The following is a 19,488-nucleotide window of genomic DNA, read 5'->3' as shown; positions in this document are numbered from 1 at the left end:
CATTCGGGTTTATTTCCTATAACCATCAGTATATTGTTAGTACTCGCATGAACCCTACGCATCAGTGAGGCTTTCCGTTTGCGGATGATTGATGAAAAATCATGTGCATCCACAAACATACCTGATGCGCTACAGTACCGTGGGAGACCCAACAACATCCTTAAAAAATAGATGGAATAAAATATATGCACCCCATTTTGATGGAAATATTTTCTTTGTAAAGAGAGAGATTGAGATTTAATTTCCATAAAGAATAACAATTTTGGTTTAACTATGCAATGATTTTCTATTATAAATAAAATTATATTTTAAAGATATATTAAAGTTCTTATGTAACTTAAACCTCAAGAAAGGGTGCTTAAACCGTGAGAACTTCGTGGTAGAAAAGGACGATACTATGACTCTTGGAAGCTGTTTATCAATAAGCCAATGTTTACATAATGTTTTTTTGTTAATACATGAACGATTTTTACGCTCCACAGATGGATGAACTTTATTGTCTATAAACCTAGCATGCACTTATCTAACGTGTTAAATTTTATTTCCATTCTTGGGTTATGTGATCCATAAACTTTAACGTTGTTTTGTTCAAGTAAAATATTTAAAAATTGCGACTAAATTTTTCCAGAAATAATGCTGATTTGCGAAAGGTAAATTTTTCAAATTTACATTGTTATGTTATGTTTTATTATTTTGTTTATGGAAATAAAAGTATATTAATAAGAAATCACATACTTTGTTTCATTTATACCATAGAGAACGAGATAGTTCTGTACGCTTCTTATATCAATAAAATGCTCAAAAGATTTCCAGCGAATAGATTTCAATCAATGTAATAAGTCAGGTAATGTGAAGTCTCTTGCGGTTCGAGATTTTTAAAGCTCGCTGCATTTCACCTTAAGTTAAAAATTCTAGGATTTTTTATGACGATGGCCGTTAAATAGTGTTTATTTTACTTTTACAGTCTTTTATCTTAAGAAAAATATGTCTGCCTTATTAAAATAATTCATTAGTCCAGAATTCCGCTATTAAAGTATTATTTATTTCCTTTAAATTATAAGGTTTCCGTTGTTTAATAAGACAAATAATAAAGACGTTAATATATTTTAAAGCAACCTATAGGCCATATATATCTATATTTATAAACAATAGCGGAAATTTTAATTATGAGTATCGTACAACGTCATCTTATAATACCAACAAAGCACAAAGCGTCATTGGAGTTACTAATAACATATACGTTCAACGCTAAAAGGAAAGTAATGAGCAATGACTTTATTTTTAAGAACATAAGCACCATACTATTACTATATACAAACGATAATCTCGTTTCCATTATAATTGTAGCCATACGTAAGCCCTAGCTGGTAGGTTAAATGTATTTAGTCTATACAATGCTTGATTGTTTTGTTCGCTTCACATAGGAAATAATACACTAACGAATTCAAGTCAATAGCGTAGGTTTATAAAGAATTTGTGGTCATGGAATATTTTGTAAGAATTAAAGATAAATTCCAATAGTTTCAATGCACGTCGGCTCGCCGTACCAGGGGGGAGGTGGGGTCTACGCGGACGGCAGTCGTAGCTCGTATCTCGTAGGAGCGCTACGTAGCGTATCATCTGTGTGGTGTCGTGGCTTGCTTATAGGATAAATAACACAATATATAAATATGAGTGATTTGTGTAGTGAGTGAACTGTGTTTGTGAATAAAAGGTAATATTTTATATATATATTCCAAGGTTTTAGTTCTGAACAGTTTCAACAGGCCTCTTAGTTGAAGAACGAATTTTAATGCCTATATGGACCGCTTGCAAAGGCTTTCGTTTGTATGTCAATTGCATAGGGCTACGACCTACGTTTATATTTTTAAAAGAGCAGGTAAATTCAGTTTTAAGTTCATTGTGCAAATTTTCAGTGACAATACTTTGTGCTTCACTTTTTTACATTAAATATAATTTTGAAGATTTTGAGACAAAGCATATTAATAATACTAATTCATGAATTTTACTTTATACATGAGAAATAAAGTGTGTTTCTGTCGTTTATTCTCTTACTTTTGTTAAATGTATTAATTTCTTAAAAAATAAATTTTCCTTGGCGTTGCGTTGAATTTCAGTGAGTACTTCAAACTTGTTCGAAATGAATTAAAGAAAAGTTTATTGGTAGTGGTATCGATTCTTTGATGGAAGGTTGTTGGATGTAGCAAACTGGTCCTTTGAATAGCAGAGTACCTCGAGTCCCTCACACCCCGATATCCTTTTCAGCTGAGATACGGAATATGGAAAAAAGAATTAGTTATATCTTTAAGTAATTATGGCTCTTAGAAGTACTGTGAAAAAAATCTTATTTAAAGAAAAAAATTTTAACCGGATTAAAGTTATGTATTATTATAAATTTACAATTATTTAACATAATTTAAAATTTATTCGACGTTTCGCGTGCTTTACAGCGTGCGTGGTCACGGTGACTGAAGACAAAAGGTGTTGGATATCAATAAGTATCACAGCTGTAGAAAAATTTAAATTATTTCCCCGGAGTTGGTATCGACTAAAAGATGGAGGGGTTAAAAAGTTTTTTATTTAAATGTGTAAACGTTATGTCAATATAAGACAATAAAAATCTTATTACTTTCATTTGATCGTTATATTATGTTTTTTTCTTTGTTGGATTAGGGAGCTACAAGGTCCGAGGCGACCGGGTAGCGGGGATACGGTATGACGTTGATACATTACCGGGAAGTTTCACAAAATAATCATAATATCACATACATTTGTTATGATGTAAGTGGTTGTTATCTATTCCACATCCTAAGATTTTCCATAATAATAACGGATCGCAATTTCAAGCAATTTGAATACTTATAAGTTTAGAATGTTTGAGAGTAGAATTAGAGTTGATTATTGATTCGATTGTAAACAACATGCGTTAGAAAATTATGTATATACTATTACATACAATGAATAGTACAAAAAGAAAGGTACACTAAAATGTTCTCGTAAGCATGTGATAAAAATACAAGTGTATTGCGGATTATTTAGGGCATAAATCGTATTTGGCGTTTATAATTATTGTGCCCTATCTATTTTAGCTAAAAACTAGCTATTGAAGTTGAATTTTCGTTAATCACAAACATTATTTACTATATTTGACTAAAAAGGGATTGTAGAATTTCCAGGATTCTCATAACGCGATAGTAGTTTGCTTTTGAAATATAAACTCGTTCTGCGAAAAGGTGGGAGCTTGTACTTTATTGTTTATCAGAATGCCAAATCATAAAATGACTACATCACGACTGATTTGAGAGAGACCGCCGATGCGAAAACCGCTGTGTGAGTTCGTGAAGTGAGTTACAGAATCGCAGGGCTGGTTATAATTTTGATGGTCAAATTTTGTAAATTTGGCTTTATTATAATTGATATAGTTCAATGTAAGCTATAAAGGTTCCCCATTTTAACAGGGAAAAAATATAAAACGAATAAATAACTCCTCGAATAAAGTGGATGCGGCTACCATGAGACCCTCGAACCTCAGTTCCTAGCATTAAGTACCATACGAAAAGTAAGAAAAAAATCATTCGTTAAAGTTTGTACAGCAAGCGCAAATCACAGGTACTTGAAACTTAAAGTTCATTAATGAGCAAACCCGTTGTCCTGTAAATATAGAAAGTGCCGACGTCTATAACAAACAAGTGTAGTAATATTTTTATAGATCGCAAAGTTTATACAAAGAAAAAAATGTATGCGTGTACTCGTACTAGTGTACACACGTAAGGAGTGAAACTTCTTTATGACCTTATTTTACGAAAAATTATCTACTACATATATGCAACTTTACAGAAATTGGTTAAATAAACTTAACTTAGATAAAGTTTAAAAAAAGACTTTTATTATCATAGACATAGATAGAATAGAATAAATAAATAGAATACAAATAATACAATTATTACATTCTACCTTATTACTACTAAGATTATTACAGAATTTCATTAATTGTAATATAATTATTACCATCATTGTTATCGTTATTATATATTTTTGTTTTTAATATAAACTTTATAAATTTTATGAACGCACTACGCGGTTTTTGAGATAAATAATAATGATTTAAAAGCATAATTTCTATTTATAACTAAACATAATACTGCAATATTAATTAAATATAACGTGAATAAAATTATCCAATATAAATAACAGTACGTTGCGGTAAGCCTAAAGTTAGTTTTCAGAGGTAGGCAAACTTCACAAACAGCAAATCTTGCAACTAATCAATAAACTGGATCCGAAATTGCAGAACAAGAAAAATATGGCGCGTAACGGAAAAATGTGACGTCACGTGACGTAAATTTTTTTCCAACGCCGATAAAGAAGTTCCACTTCAAAAATTTCGCATGAAACTAAAAGGAAAATTAGAGTAGTAAATCGCCAAATGGTAATTATTTATCGTTTAACATAAGTAGCGCTACAAAATAATAAATTAAGTTAAAGAGGCGACACGCGAGCTTACTAACATACATAAAATAAAATTCGTGATTTAAATATCGTTAATCTCAACATGCATATGCTTGTGTTCAAGCTGAATGTTCGCGTGATAATTACCGCCAGGGTTAGACTAGTTGGATAAAATTTAATGTTAGGGCGCCATAATTAATGCCCCCACACTGGCAGAGCTGTTGTTATGTGGGAGACAACGATCACCGAGGAACTACCGGACGCTCCCTTAGTTCCAGGCCCTAAAGGTTACAACAGATTACCAACTGCAATCAGTTCGATATAGATTATGAGAAGGTAGCTAGAAAGCTGAACTGTTGAAAGCCCATTAGTATGTGAAACCGATATGGTTTTCTTTTTTTTTTGTTTGCGTCCAAATATATTCGAAGCTTAGTTGCAGATAATAATATTCTCATATAGATAATTTTTAACAAAATTTAAAATTTTGTTACTATAATATTCCATTAGCTTTCTGCCATACAGAGAAGTGGGTGAGAGGAATAGGCTTTCAGATTAGTGGACCCACTAACTCATTTACAGGTAGACTATTTCTGACTGGATGTCTGCTTAAAACGGCTGTTTCAGATTATGAGTGTAGCTTATGTACGTACGTTCGTAATCTAAATTGAATGCCAACATTCTATTAAAGTTTACTAATCGACAATATTTAATTTAACTCTTCCTAAAAAGAAGCATAAAAATATATAGACATTTTAGAAATAGGAAATATGGTTGCTTAGACAATTTCCACATGAACCGACTTTATTAAGCTTGGCCGAAATCCAGAATCATAATTATTTTGTATGCAGTGTGCTTAAGATACAGCAGACTGAAGCTATAAATAAATAAAGAAGAGACTGTCAATGTCAGGCAGGGGATTGTCAATTTTAGGTCATACATTTTACACACTCAAAAAGTTGGAACGAACAGAAGAACAGCTCTGATTGTTACGTACTTTTAATTATCCTTTATAGCAGTAAATGTACGTATTAAAAAAAAATATTTTTCACAAATGTCTAATATATAACCTCTGTACAACTTCTATTTGTTTTTTTTTTCTACAATGAAATCGGTAACTAAGTAGATTCTGTGTGAAGAAAGAGATGTAAACGAGGCTCCGAAAAGATTTAAATTTCTTTCGTGAAACTTGCTAAAGTTTTAAGCGAGCTTTTTTTAATTAATAAAATTTTGTTTAGTGTTTTTTAGTCGTCACTTGTTTAATTTAATGAATCCACATACATTAAACTTTTACCATACAGAAAAATTACTTTATCATTTCAATTATACAAACAACATTTATAAAGAATAAAATTAGTTTAAAATACCAGTGAGTTTGACCCTGTACGAAAGTTACTTTACGTGATTGCCAGTATAAGGTAATTCCTGACCAAAGTGCCGTTTTCCCTCTAAGTGTTAAGTAGGGTCAATTATTGTGAAAGGAAATTTCTCATGTTTTGCTGACCTTTTTTTACTATTTTTCATATTACTGAGCACTAATATTTATAAACGACTTCAAAAAAGGAGGTTGTTCTTACATGTTGTAAGAATTTTCTAATTTCCTTATAATATGATAACCACCGGACTGAAGGACTGAATAAGAAAAATATTGTGATTGAAAGAGTCCCAGATAGTCCCATGACTTTTTTTTTAAATTTTGAGACGTGGAGCGATTAAGCTATTATTTTATAATTGCTCAATTATTTCCTTAAAAAGGACAATTTGGTGAAGTTCAATTAACGATAACGACTATAACCATGACTCAACCAGTCATATATATACGTATAATATAACGATAGATAATATATAACCTTAATATATAATCATTGTTGTGCCTTTAAAAATGGGTAGTAATTTAAATTTTGTGTTAATACTCGGAACAAACGCAGGCTGCATATTCCCCGTACTAGACTATCTAAAGTTAGTGATTCTTTTTTGGGAAAAGGGATACTCTTCTTTAATATGTTTAAAAAGCGAGTGTCCTCCCTCAAAGGCCGGCAACGAACCCACTAAAAATGGGTGTCTATGGGCTGCGAAGACTGCCCTTTTTGGTCGTCCCGCAAGCTCGTTTTATATTTAAAATATTATATTTAAAAAAAAATCCCAGAGGCTCTTTTATCTCTGCCTTTTAATAAATTTAAGAAATGTATTAAAGAAAAGCTGTGTAAAAATGCTTACTATATAGTTAACAAATATCTAGTTGATAAAAGGGCCTGGGACTAGTGCTGGACAGGCTACTTCTAATTAATTTGCGATATTTGTTTTAAAATAAGTGTTGTTTGATGATATGCTATTTTAAAAGAATAACGAGAGTTTTTTACGCCGGCTTTTTCTCTCGGCCTACACCCTCTGTCTTCTTTGCCGATGAGTAGGGATGGCTACCTATTCAAATTTAATGACGTGGGATAAGTGATACCTGTATCTTATGTTCCATAATAAAAAAAAAATTTAAAGCTTCATCGTGAACAGTTGCAATAAGATTGTTACAACAGCTTGTTATTTTATTTGAACAAGTCGTACATTTACTCGTCAACTGCTTAATTTAACAGAACAAATAAAATGCACGCCTAAGTAATAAATTTTCGCACTAGTTTAGATCCAAATGTGTTTGTACATTTAAAAGCAATTTATTGCTGGTGTGGTGGGAGTAGTAGCGCGTTTTGTGGCCAGGAAAGTGATGGTACTGATAGTTGATCAAAATTTGTTATGGTTAATTAAAAACATATCCATCATTTATAAATGCACTCAATAGCATTTTAATGTTTTATGCTTTTCACGTATCATTTCACTATTCTAGAAGTCAATTCACATGCTTTAGCTAATAATGGCTTATAGGCGTGTAGTACGCATTTGTTGAATAGGGTTTTTTTACTTACCACTATTGTTATAGGACATAGTACATAGCAGTAACCAATGTGGTTGTATTCAATTTTTTTTTAAGACTGTAATGATATCTATAAAGTCATTTAAGTGACAAAATATATATATTTTTTTTAATAATGACAATTCACACCAATTGACCGAGTCCCATGCTAAGCTGGTGAAGCTTGTGTTATGGGTACTAGGCAATGGATATACATACATATTATAGATAGATAGACATATAAATACATATTTAAACACCCAAGACCTAAGCACAACACCAAATGCTCATCACACCGATGTTCGTCTCAGCCGGGGATCGAACCCGGGACTCATGGATTCGCAGTCAGGGGCACTAACCACTAGACCAATGAGTCTTCTAAAATTAATAATAAAAATGATTTAAATAAATAATAATGATTATATATAAATTAATAATAATGATTAATTTGTGCGTTGTTTAATAAGAAAAATGCGTTAATTAAGTTGATTTTTTACACATTTTTCGACGAAATTATTTTATAATGTTATTTATCGCTCTGACTACCACCACTACGTTTACAGTACCTTGCACGTTTTCGTTTCGAATACGTTATTTCGTAAAGTGTTGTAATATGCGATGCGAGCGTGTTTAATTTCGAGTTAGAATGAGCCTATCTGAGGAGACAAATGTTCGGCAGTGTTAATTAAACTTGTAAGTTTGTAACAGTTTCTAACAATATTGAATGGATAATGAATCCAAGGAATTTAGTATATTTACTTTTGGTTATAGGCTAATGTTAAACTAATATATACTTAGTAGTATTTTAGTCAATAAAAATTGTTATTTCATAACATTATATTACTTCTGAACACTACTTTTTAAGTTTATAAGCGTCTTATCATTTTAATAACAGCTACAACGCATTGAGACTACTATATGAGATACATACTATTAAGTAAAAATGTGTTTAACACCGAAAGCAGTGAATACATCCAAAACGCAATTTACCAGTAGTTTTCTGGAAAACAACTCTGTTATGTTGCAAGTCTATGTATTACGTATTGTTTTTTAGAGTTCCTATTACTTTTGTTGTTAAAAGTAATTTTATGGTAGACACAGGTCACCTACAGTGAATAAAGATGAATACTTTTAATAAACCTTGAGAGTATTGTACACGCAGACAATGTCGCGGTGAAATAAGCTCGACAATGACAAAGGAATTTTTATTTCCTGATAGTTTTTAATTACGGACACAACTCTAGCGTGAATACTGTTAAATGACATGTTGAGGTCAGAGTTTGATTTGATATCGACTTGCATGAAGGCGATCGAAAATATATCTTTAAGAGTTAGTTAGTTGGTATAAGCTAGATCCATATATAACATTTCATGACAGCATTTGAGACATTAGTCTGGAAGTTGCGTGCGATTCTTAAACCATAGATTGCACATTGGAATCCTGACTGTGTTGTGAGAAACCTGTGTAAGATCTGTATATTGACGACGTGTATCTGATCACATACCTCCTGGCAAAGAAAAATGTTTTTGTCCTGTGACTGTGTGTGTTCAAGGACTATCAGCCCAATAGACCCCTCTAGAGCGACTGCTTTTTGTCTATTTTTACCTCCTTTATATAAAAAAAACCACAATCTTCATTACAATAAAAACATCACAACAGGTTTACAGGGGAAATACTATTTAACTTTTATATACAAGTGCTTACATCCAATGCATATATAGAAATAACGTAAAAAGTTAATCTACGTGGAGTGACGCGAATTCGGTGGCAATTTGTTTTAGCCGCTTCTGTGGGTTTGATTTTTTGCAAATATCGATCGTTGTTCAAAGCACAAAAGGGATTGATGTTTTCAACCAAAAAGCCCTGTTTCTTAATGGATGAACTATGAAAGCTTCAAACTTGATCTCGTTAAAATAGCAGGTCTGTTGTGCATTAACTGAAAGTTTAAAATACAATACAATGCATGCCTTGAAATTACATTCATTAAACGTACTCGTAATAGCAGTACTTGTAAACCGAGATATAACCATTTTATGTCATGAAGTACAATAAACACAAAAGCAAGTGTTGTCCATGAAGTTACCAATATCAGATCAATACCTGATCAATACCTGATTACTTAACAAGCGAATTAAAAAGCCAAAGGGCTGTGAAGAGTTTTTTTAACCATTAAAATAGAACTAAGTTGTCGTTGTAGTAACTGTTCATTTTTAATGAATAACTAAGAGTACTGATTTAAAAGGACATTAACGAGAACTGGTTCTCATTACCGAGAAGACGAGTTATTATCCTGCGCGCAAATATATTATATTTACGACCTTTGCTCCCGGCTTAACTTGCGATCAGTTTAAGTTTTAATTTGAAAGATATTTGTTTTATATATTATTAAATGTCATATTCATAGTTTTAGGTTTAAATAAAATTTGTGTCATAGTATGATGGTGCGTAATAGATACTTCAAAACCCGTAGTATGCTTAATTTCTACGTCTTAATTCTTATATAAATCATTGTTAGTCAACCACCTGGCAATATTTCGCTAAAGCATGAACAAATATTTTATAGCTGTTTTAACATTATTTTGAAGCGCACATTACCTAATGTGCGGTGTTAGTCAAAAGCTAATCTTTTCAAGATTTGGTGTTTGGAAAATATTTCTAACTATGTCTTGTAACTTCGGAGTCGAAATGTAAATTGATTTCGTAGCACAGAATGAGCTACGTAATGACATTACTAGCGGTCAGCGCGGTAGCATGCGATTACTTAAAGCTCCATTAGCGAATGTTCGCCGGTTTGTTTCCCGAACCAATACGATTTTATTATTTTTATTATCGAGTGCAATGCTTAATAGCAGTTAATTAAACGAAATTGTATCCTAGAATGGCATGGTATTCTAATGTAATGGATTTCTTGATTCATTGTAGTGCTTGGACGTGGTCTTGTAAGTCAAAAACATTTAGTACGTAGCATACGGGATTTTTTTTTATGTAATAGGAGGCAAACGGGCAGGAGGCTCATCTGATGATAAGTGATACCATCGCCCATGGACACTCACATTGCCAGAAGACATTTTAAGTATTGGTAGGCTCCTTTCTTAAAGGACCCTAAGTTGAATTGAAGATCGCGGCAAAAAATTCCTTAAGAAACGCTCACCTGTGGAACGACGGACGTTGAGCTGATACTGATGGTATTTTGTACTCTGCGTTGACGTCTGATAACGAAATTCAGCTGTAGGAACAACGGAACAACTCCTCTGAACACTCTCCATGGTAAATGCGGTAGAAGATGCAGAAAGACCCACATCTCTACGCAACGCCAGGGGATCAAACCGCATGGAAAGTGACTGGTCGTCGACGATTCGAATTGCTCTTCGTTGAATACTGTCAAGCGGAAGGAGCTGGTACTGGGGAGCTCCCGCCCACAGATGAGAATAGTACTCCATGTGGGGACGAATTCGCGCTTTATAGAGTTGCAAGCGGTGGCCCGGAGTACAGTACCGTCTCGCCTTGCTGAGCACACCAAGCTTTTTAGAGACTAAGTTAGCCTTAGTTAGATTTTTAAACAAACTTATATGGAGTAAACAGCACAAGGTATCACTTAAAATATTTTCGACAGTAGCATAAAGCTAACAATAACAAATTGGAAAATTTAAATAATTCATGCAATTTTAAACATTTTACACTTCCTCATTTCGCAATGGCAATCAGTTTCCGTTCGATTAAAACATTCATAAATATCAAAAAACATTTCAAAGTATTCGGTTTATTTGAGTATTAAGTATATAATAGCCGGTTTCAATTGAAAACACTATTTCAATTTGAATTTTTGATATGGATTTTAAACAATAAACGGTGTTTTGTTTCAAGCATTTTAGATAGTGTTCGAGGGCTTCTGTGAGATATTGCAGAATTTTTAACCGAAACGTTAATTAAAAAATGTTGGTAGTACATTTTTCATGTGTGATATTTTTACGGAGTAACAAGATTTTCAATGTGTTTAAAATTTTGTATTCTATTGGTTGATCCTTTATAATGTTATAATGTTACTTGTCGTTATTTCCATATAGTTCTAACTAGTTTTGGTTAGATTGCAATAAAGAAAACATTATAGATTACAATATTGCGCACTTGAATATCAAAATTCGAGAATGTTCACTTTACACCCATGTGGTATTAGACCAACAAATGTTATTAAAACGATAAACCACTAATCCAATAATAAATTACTAGTAATTGGTGTTTGGTGTGAAATAGATGCATAACATACGTTAATTGGATGTCCTCAGGCGTACACGGTTATATTGATCCATGCTACATATTACATATATTAGAAAGTGGTACAATATTGGAAATTATAATAAATACCACTGTAGTTGCTGTTGCGTTTGTAGCTTCTATAGTTGTATATTATACAAAAAACTATATAAATCAGTGGTACTACAACCTTTTTAGGTCTAAGCCTCAGATTTCTGTATCTGTTTCATGATCATTTGCCAATTTTTTAGGCAAGTTCAGCCTTCTGTGCCTGACACATGATGTTTTCCTTCACAGTTCAAGCGAATGTTAAATGCGCATATAGAAAGATAGTCCGTTGGTACACAGCCGGGGATCGAACCTACGACCTCTGGGAAGCACGCTGAAGCTACTAGGCCAACACTGCTATTCTCTGCTCTAATGCTCTAAAAAAACCTTTATAATCGAGAGAATAGTGAAACAGAGAAAAATCATATTATTTTGCACAAAAACTGAAATATTGAAATATGAAATTTTTGACATATGGTTCGTATGGACTAATTAGTAATCTACTTAATTAGCATATATGAAGTTACGAAAAAAAAGTAAAGCATATATTCTGAACTTATATATGAAACTGGAAAGTAACATAAATATACATTTAAACCAAATAAATTCTCTTAAAACTCAATGAGAGTGTTCGCGTGAAAACAAACAAACATGAACAAGTTTTTGCTTTCGGAGCTTTTGCCAAGACTTGGATTTACTCAAAAACATTTTCCTTAAATCTTTAAAACTTTTGTAATAACGTCTACGAGTTCATTTAATTTCATTAAGTTGATGTAATTTTGCATATGACGTATGTTGTTATCAAATAATTTGTGGCTTCGCGGAAATAAATATCTTGTGCCGTGTTAATTGGTTGATATAACCTTTACCGGTCCTCAACTTTCCAGACAATTCCTGACGTGGTATATTAGAATTTAGATTACAAAGCGCTAGCTAACAAAGCCTTCATAAAAAGGTAAAAAAGGAATCTTCCTAGATGTATTGATCTAGGTCGGTGATAATAAAATGAGCCCGCATAGGCCAAGGGTTGTAGTCAGTCGAATAAATCCATTAGATCGATCGTACACTCTCATTGGGTGCGATTTATTCGAGGCCCGTAACCACAGACAATGTCCGTGCAATCTCTATAAATCTATGAATTTATCGCTCATACATCTATAATGGTAATATCGTGAGATGTTTATCGTCTATGGTGACTTCCCTCGAGTGTTTGGATTAACTGCAACGTTTATAAATGTAGACTGACTGACGGACAGTTTAACAAGGACAGCAGTTATATTCTATGGTAATTCTATAAAATGATCTGCAAAACGTTGACGATTAAAACAGTGGCGGAGAGTTTATTGCCAGTTCTTCTCTTCCGTTCTACGCCCTTGATTTGAAAACTGGCAGTAAATGTAAAATTAGAAACATTTAATATATATTTCTTTTTTGACGTCCATAAGTGTACATTATTATTTTTGACTTTGACTTTGACTCTGCCACGAGGTATTATTCGTGCCATGTCAGGTACTTATTGTCTTGGAATATTTTAGGATTTACCCAAAAAATTATTGTTTAACTTGGTCCAGCCATTGGATATTTAATAAAATCTAATGGTTTACACCTAGATAAATTTAAGTAGTTTAAAAATATTATTTTAGAATACAATAGAATAGACAGAATATTGATAGAGAAAAGATACGTAATGATGTATAGCTTAATTCTACACAGGACTTGAACCGACCGCCGTATTCGTAACTGATGAACTAACGGTGAACTAACAAAATAAAATATGTACATAAGGTATATATTTTGTATATAGCATTGAGTGCGAACAATCCTCGCATATGGGATCGTAAATTTTTCATACATATTTTACTGTAGAACCTGAATTTATGTGAGGGACATTAACTTTGAGCCGCCTTTGTCTGTATTTGACTTTACGTATCGTTTCGAAGCGATCGTCGACTTTATTTCACTATTAGCCGACAAAAAAGTAAATGTAAAATGTTTATTTAAAAACAATGTTTTTCATTAATAGAGTTCTTACTTTTAGATACTACGTTAACTGCTACTACTACTATCTAAGCTTTCGAACACGATACTTGCAAATTATCAGAAAATTTGTGTTGGAAAAATATTTTTTTTCTGTATAAGCGTGTTAGTATAAAATTTTTAAATCGCATAATATGAAAAGTGAGTGAGGTAATAAGGCCTGTAAGAAATAATTAATTTACATAATATTCCATTTATTGAGGGAATATTTGATGAATAAAGCACAACACGTATGACACACGTAATTTATTAAATTGGTAAAGTAGGTTAATTTAAAGATTTACCTCATAAAATTAAATAGAACTTGATGTGGCCGCTATTATCTATATATATATATATAAGAAAAAAGGTCTTCGTTTGAGGCTCCTTCACGCCTAAACCACTGATCGTATCGACATGAACATGACATCGTGACATCGACAATCGTGACATGCGAAATTTTTCCTAGATGGTTTATGGCTATTTATTTTTTAAATTCCAACGTTCCTTCATTTTTTAATTGCCGTTTTACTTTTATGAAAATTTATACATACGGACTTCACCGCGGAAACATTCGGGGATGCTTCCTAGAACCTCAAAACGTCAACATCTGTTAAAAACTCGATTTTCGAAAATTTCCAATTTTCTTAGCGGGAAGTTAAAAAAAAGAATAATAAAAATATGAAAAAAATAATAATGAAACATAAAATTTTATTTATTTCCTATTTTAATTCGCCCAGCAAAGCGGGCGGGAAACGGCTAGTATTTTATAGATCAAACCTTAATGTAAAATACATATTGTTATAACGTGAATTTAATATTATAATTAATGCTAAAGATTCGAAACCCGTCGCGCGCTGAGTAAAACCGTCGCTCCCTATCCAACGCGTGAGGGTTCATTCGTTTTTATTACTAGAAAGCTTTCTACAGGAAAGGAAAGAGAATTCTCAGTGTTAATTGGTGAACTTATTAAACGAAGAGAAAATTTGAGCGATAAACGAATTTATAATTAACGGTATTTAATTTAAGGCTTTTGATCTTTATGAAACGAAATGTGTAACTATGATAAGGTTGCCCATTCTATATTAAAATAAATAAATAAATAAAAATCACTTTATTTGACGAAAAACATATGGTACTTACATTCTAAAGGTTATAAACATACAATATGCAACGAATCGTTGTGTTTTCACTATTAACTTTGGTCAACCTCGTACATAAAATAATTCTATGTGCACTAGCGATTAAACTAGGCCTATCTTAAACGCTAGTTTAAATTAAAATATTAAAACTAGTGTTGGCCTAGTGGGTAAATCATCGATATATGTCAGACAGTAGACTGATCACCTCCTTGCCTCCTTGTATGAAGATACATTCCAAATTAGATGGAGAGGAGAATGGAAGAACAATAATGAATGATTATTATGATTATTAAAATTACCTTGATTTTTTACCTTATTCTGTTACATACTTTTTATATATTCTTATGTGGATTGCCCTAACCTCAGAAATTAGTGAATGGGGCTAAAAAATTATGTTGTCTTGGCTAGTACATTTATTGTACATGCAACGACCGAATTAATGCATTGTAATCACGGAGCAGAGCTAGTTCTTATATGTGATTGTGTCCTGAAATCTGTACATGTCAAAGATTGTACGTTAATCCTCAGAGAGACAAACCAGATTACTCTCGGGTGACAGCTGCGACTCATAATGCGATAATACTGATGGAGGTTGTTTATATATTGACTTAATAACATAAACTTGATACTTTCGGCTACAATGCCGTACCTCGACATCCGTCGTTCAAGAATTGAGCATTTTTTTAAGGAAATTTTTGCTGCGCACCACCACTATGTGGAAGCTACTGCCTACCAACTACTGCTATGCGTGACATACACAGATTTTTAGGTCCTATGGAATGCTAGTTTCCTGAGAAGAGCTCCTATGGAAACAGCTGTAATATAGAAATAATATCTTTAATTAATTTTAATATAAAATTTATGAACAACCGTAGTAACGTTGTATTTGAGTCACACGAATCAATACACGCAAAATTGGACTAGTACAGGTTCTATAAATTTAATATGCAACTATTTTGTTACAGGTACAATTTAAAATCATACTAAGCAATATAAATCGACATTGTAAGTATTAAAATAATTCGTAAATCTAATATTTTCTCCTTTTCACCATTGTTGCGGGAAATATTGTAATAACTTGGCTCGATAGTGACTTGACCATTGTGATCGGTCTTGAGACTTTACTTCACTTCACTCCAGGTCTTTCCGGCTCCCTTTGCCCCATCTACTCTGGACGGCCACGCTTCCACTTTCGTTTATCAACAAAGCATTTCTGCTTCTGCTTGTGCTAGTCGAGTGTCGTTGCTGAGCGTTATTACTTTTCAAAAAGCATTTCCTGTCCGTGATTTAATTCCAAAGGTCGACGGTAAATGATCGGTCTAGTTTGTCACTGTTTCGGTTTCTTGAATCGTTGTTGATTTTCAGGTAAGCAGTAGATTGACCAACTTATGTGCCCTAGTCCGGTAATGGGGCTGCCACTTTAGAGCTTTCAGACAAGCTCGGGTTTATGCTCCGTAGTGAGTGGATTCTGTTTTAAGGCGCAGAATATTCACCTTTTTTCCTGCACCCTCAGCTCAGTTGCAGCTCTAGGTAGTGGGCACGCGAGAGCGTGGCTGCAGCAGGTCCCAGAGTAGATTAATAGGACGTGGATGACACGGACTGGCCAGGGTTTGTTCACTTTATCAAGGCATTGTTAACCTCACTCCATCAGCGACCATCCCCAACGTTCCCACCCCAGCTCGAAAGCGAGCTTTCGCTAAATTTTCGTGTATATTGCGTATGTTTTTCGATAGAATGTAATTTTGTTTTATTGAGATTTATTTTTTAGTACTTTGTAGGGAAATATCGTTGTACCCCGATAGAACGGTTAAATTTTTTTTATTGGTTAGTTTAACGTATATTGTTGAAATTGCTATGCATAAAAATATTCCTATATTTATAAAGCAATTTAGGAAGGTTTTTATGAAATATTATGCGTTTAACGAGATTTATGTACCCTAACATTTAGTCTAGTTACATGTATGTATGTATATATATATATATTTAGTTTAGTAATAAATTCGACAGTTTAGTATTAAATGTCCTTTTGTTTTTCCCACAGTAAATTATAATATAACATTCTCGTTTCTGATAATGTCCAACAGTTCGACCACAATTAAATTCTTTTTAAGGGTCACTTAAAGCTTAGATTTAAGACCCCGTCAATTAGTCAAGTTACTTTTTTGTTAGTCTCGCGTTGCAATCCCACTACCCTCAATTTTATATTAATTATAAATGCAATTTTTAAAGACGCTTCTACGAAAGGCTTCGAAATATATTTAATGTATTATTAGTTGGCAAAGGATGATAAGATAATGTCATAAAACATAATAAATTACTGACAAACTGTTTGATTTATTAGCAATTCCGAAATTTTGTAATAGAATTATAAAATGATAATAATTCCATTACCAAATTTCAGAAGTTAAATTACAGTTTACCAAATTCAATTTGAGGAACTGGTTTTATATTCTTATTTTATTTTTAGTAACAAACTAGTACTGTACTCATTGTAGCTAGTCATTTAATGTCAAGTTCTATACTTAAATACATTTTATATAATTTGTAAGACTGAAAAACTTATAATAAAATGTCCATTGAAGTATTTCTGAATGTCTCTTAGGCGTCGTCCTAGGTTTTCTTCGTGTCCTCAATTAAAAATACAAACAATGTTTTTAAATAAACAAATACTTGCCTACTGTCGTAAAGTTTGAGTTAAGATCCCTGTCATTTCCTAAGAAACGAAAAAGATGGAATAACATATAACACGGTAACACATTTCCTCTTAGACACTAGACAAAAACTATTGTCATGTCGTCGTAAGCAAGTTTTGGGAAGTTTCTCATTTATCACACGTGTGGACACATTGTAAATCATTTTTATTTGACGAGGAGGGCATTATTGATTGTGATAAATTAACCATTAATTTGGATACGTCGTTATTTCGAAAAGGGTTCGACGGAAGATAAATGAATTTTTTCGGCAGTTTCATTGTTTTTTATCGGTAGATTTGATGACTTCATCCTTCCGTATCGTGAATTATATTGTTTCTTTTATGGTATTTATATTTTTATCATGTCAAGAACTTTAGATTGTTGATTGTATGTGGGAGTTTAATCAATTCTGAAGATCCAATACTTAGTATATATTAAAAGTTCTGATTTAAGCAATGACTAAGACTTAGTGAAGTCTATATGATTTTATTTTATAAGGATATTACGATTCTATAAGCGAATATGAACGAGTAAACTCGATAACGCAGAACTCAGATCACGTCGGGCGACGCCTAGCAATTCCCAATACGTTATAATCTATTGCATCGCGTCTCGTGGCTTATGTCATGGAAAAATCTAAATTCGAAGCGTTGAAAACTTTTACTGCGAATAACAATTTTGCATATAGGTAGTTTTGAAATTGAAAATTTATCGCTTTTATTGATAAATATATTAAGATACACGTGTGGTATGTAATTATCACGTGTTTGTATTTTTTTAGATATGTATCTCTTATACAACATCAAACTAAAAAATTTCATACGTAAATTACACTATTATTATATAATTGTATATATACGAGTAAAATTCAAAGTTATAAAGGATGTAGATCGCTTTTGTATGTGCTAAAAGATGGTATAGAGTATAGACTATAGTGCTAATTAATGTGCCTGCAATCTGCAAGGCACTTCTTCAGAACCTAATTCTAGTATCAAACACTTTTTCATAGTCAACAAAGGTGGCAATGATAAATTTTTGGTTCTCATTGTATTTATGAATTTGGGTTTTAATAGATCTGTAGATGGTCGCACGTATTCTCTGTAACCTGCTTGCTATCATGACTGATATGCGAGCCTTTTCTTATCCGATATGAATCTACGGCCATATGTTGCAGAATATATTGTTTATAAATACGTGGTTATCACTTTTGTTCAACACTTTGATTTAAAATCAGTTCGGCACGGAGGCCGATCAGTGAGCAATTCTAACTCATCGCACTCAACAGACAACAGACACATTACAAACAAATTATTACCTGTAACGTCTATGATAATACGGGGTGTTGCAATTCTACTAAAATAAATGAAAGAATTTGTTCTCTTAGTCTTACATCGAAAATATAGTTTTGCTAAAAAGCTTATATATAAACGAGAGGAGGCTTTTGGTTCTATAGTAGTTGAAATTTTTCAAATCATCATTCTGTGTATCAAAGATTCTATATTCGGGTCTCATATCTTTGATACGTTCTACGAATATGGGACCATTCCGTCGATCCAACACTTGGTAATTGTTCGCTAATTATTTCTTACTGCGCAATGAATAAAAACTTATAAAGCTTCAGATGTAAACAGACTAAGTCTAGAATTAGTCTCTGCTGGGCTTAGGCATTCGAAACGTGAATATCACAATTAGAGCGATTGTCTATTATGAGATCAACAATCCATAGTTACAACTGTATAGTTGCACGCACGTAACGTGCAGCATTCATTTAAACATAAAAATAGTGCCAGATAGTATGTAAATATATAAATCATTTCAGAGCTCACTGATAACGCACATGTTTTCATTTATATGCAATTCTGTGTAAATTAAAACGATTTAATTGCTGTACTGATTTATAGTTGTTCTTTATTTACTGTTCAACAATAATTGTATTTAATTTTAATTCTATCATTACCGATTTGACAACTTTTTATGTTTTCTTGATTT

At 32.5% G+C, this 19,488-nt stretch overlaps 1 protein-coding gene across 2 annotated transcripts in view; it reads left to right on the top strand.

Annotated features, from left to right (window-relative positions):
* Positions 1 to 1,591: 1,591 nt before the first annotated feature.
* Positions 1,592 to 19,488, top strand: part of LOC125059013 (hemicentin-2-like) — a 182,154-nt gene continuing 164,257 nt past the window's right edge. For both annotated transcript variants that reach the window (XM_047663239.1, XM_047663150.1), the window contains exon 1: positions 1,592 to 1,714. The gene's annotated coding sequence lies outside the window, so the exon portion shown is untranslated. The remainder of the gene's footprint in view (positions 1,715 to 19,488) is intronic.

The sequence above is a fragment of the Pieris napi genome, chromosome 1 (genome assembly GCF_905475465.1).
Source record: "Pieris napi chromosome 1, ilPieNapi1.2, whole genome shotgun sequence".
NCBI classification, from domain to species: Eukaryota; Metazoa; Arthropoda; class Insecta; order Lepidoptera; family Pieridae; genus Pieris; species Pieris napi.
This window is presented reverse-complemented; position numbering and strand designations above follow the sequence as displayed.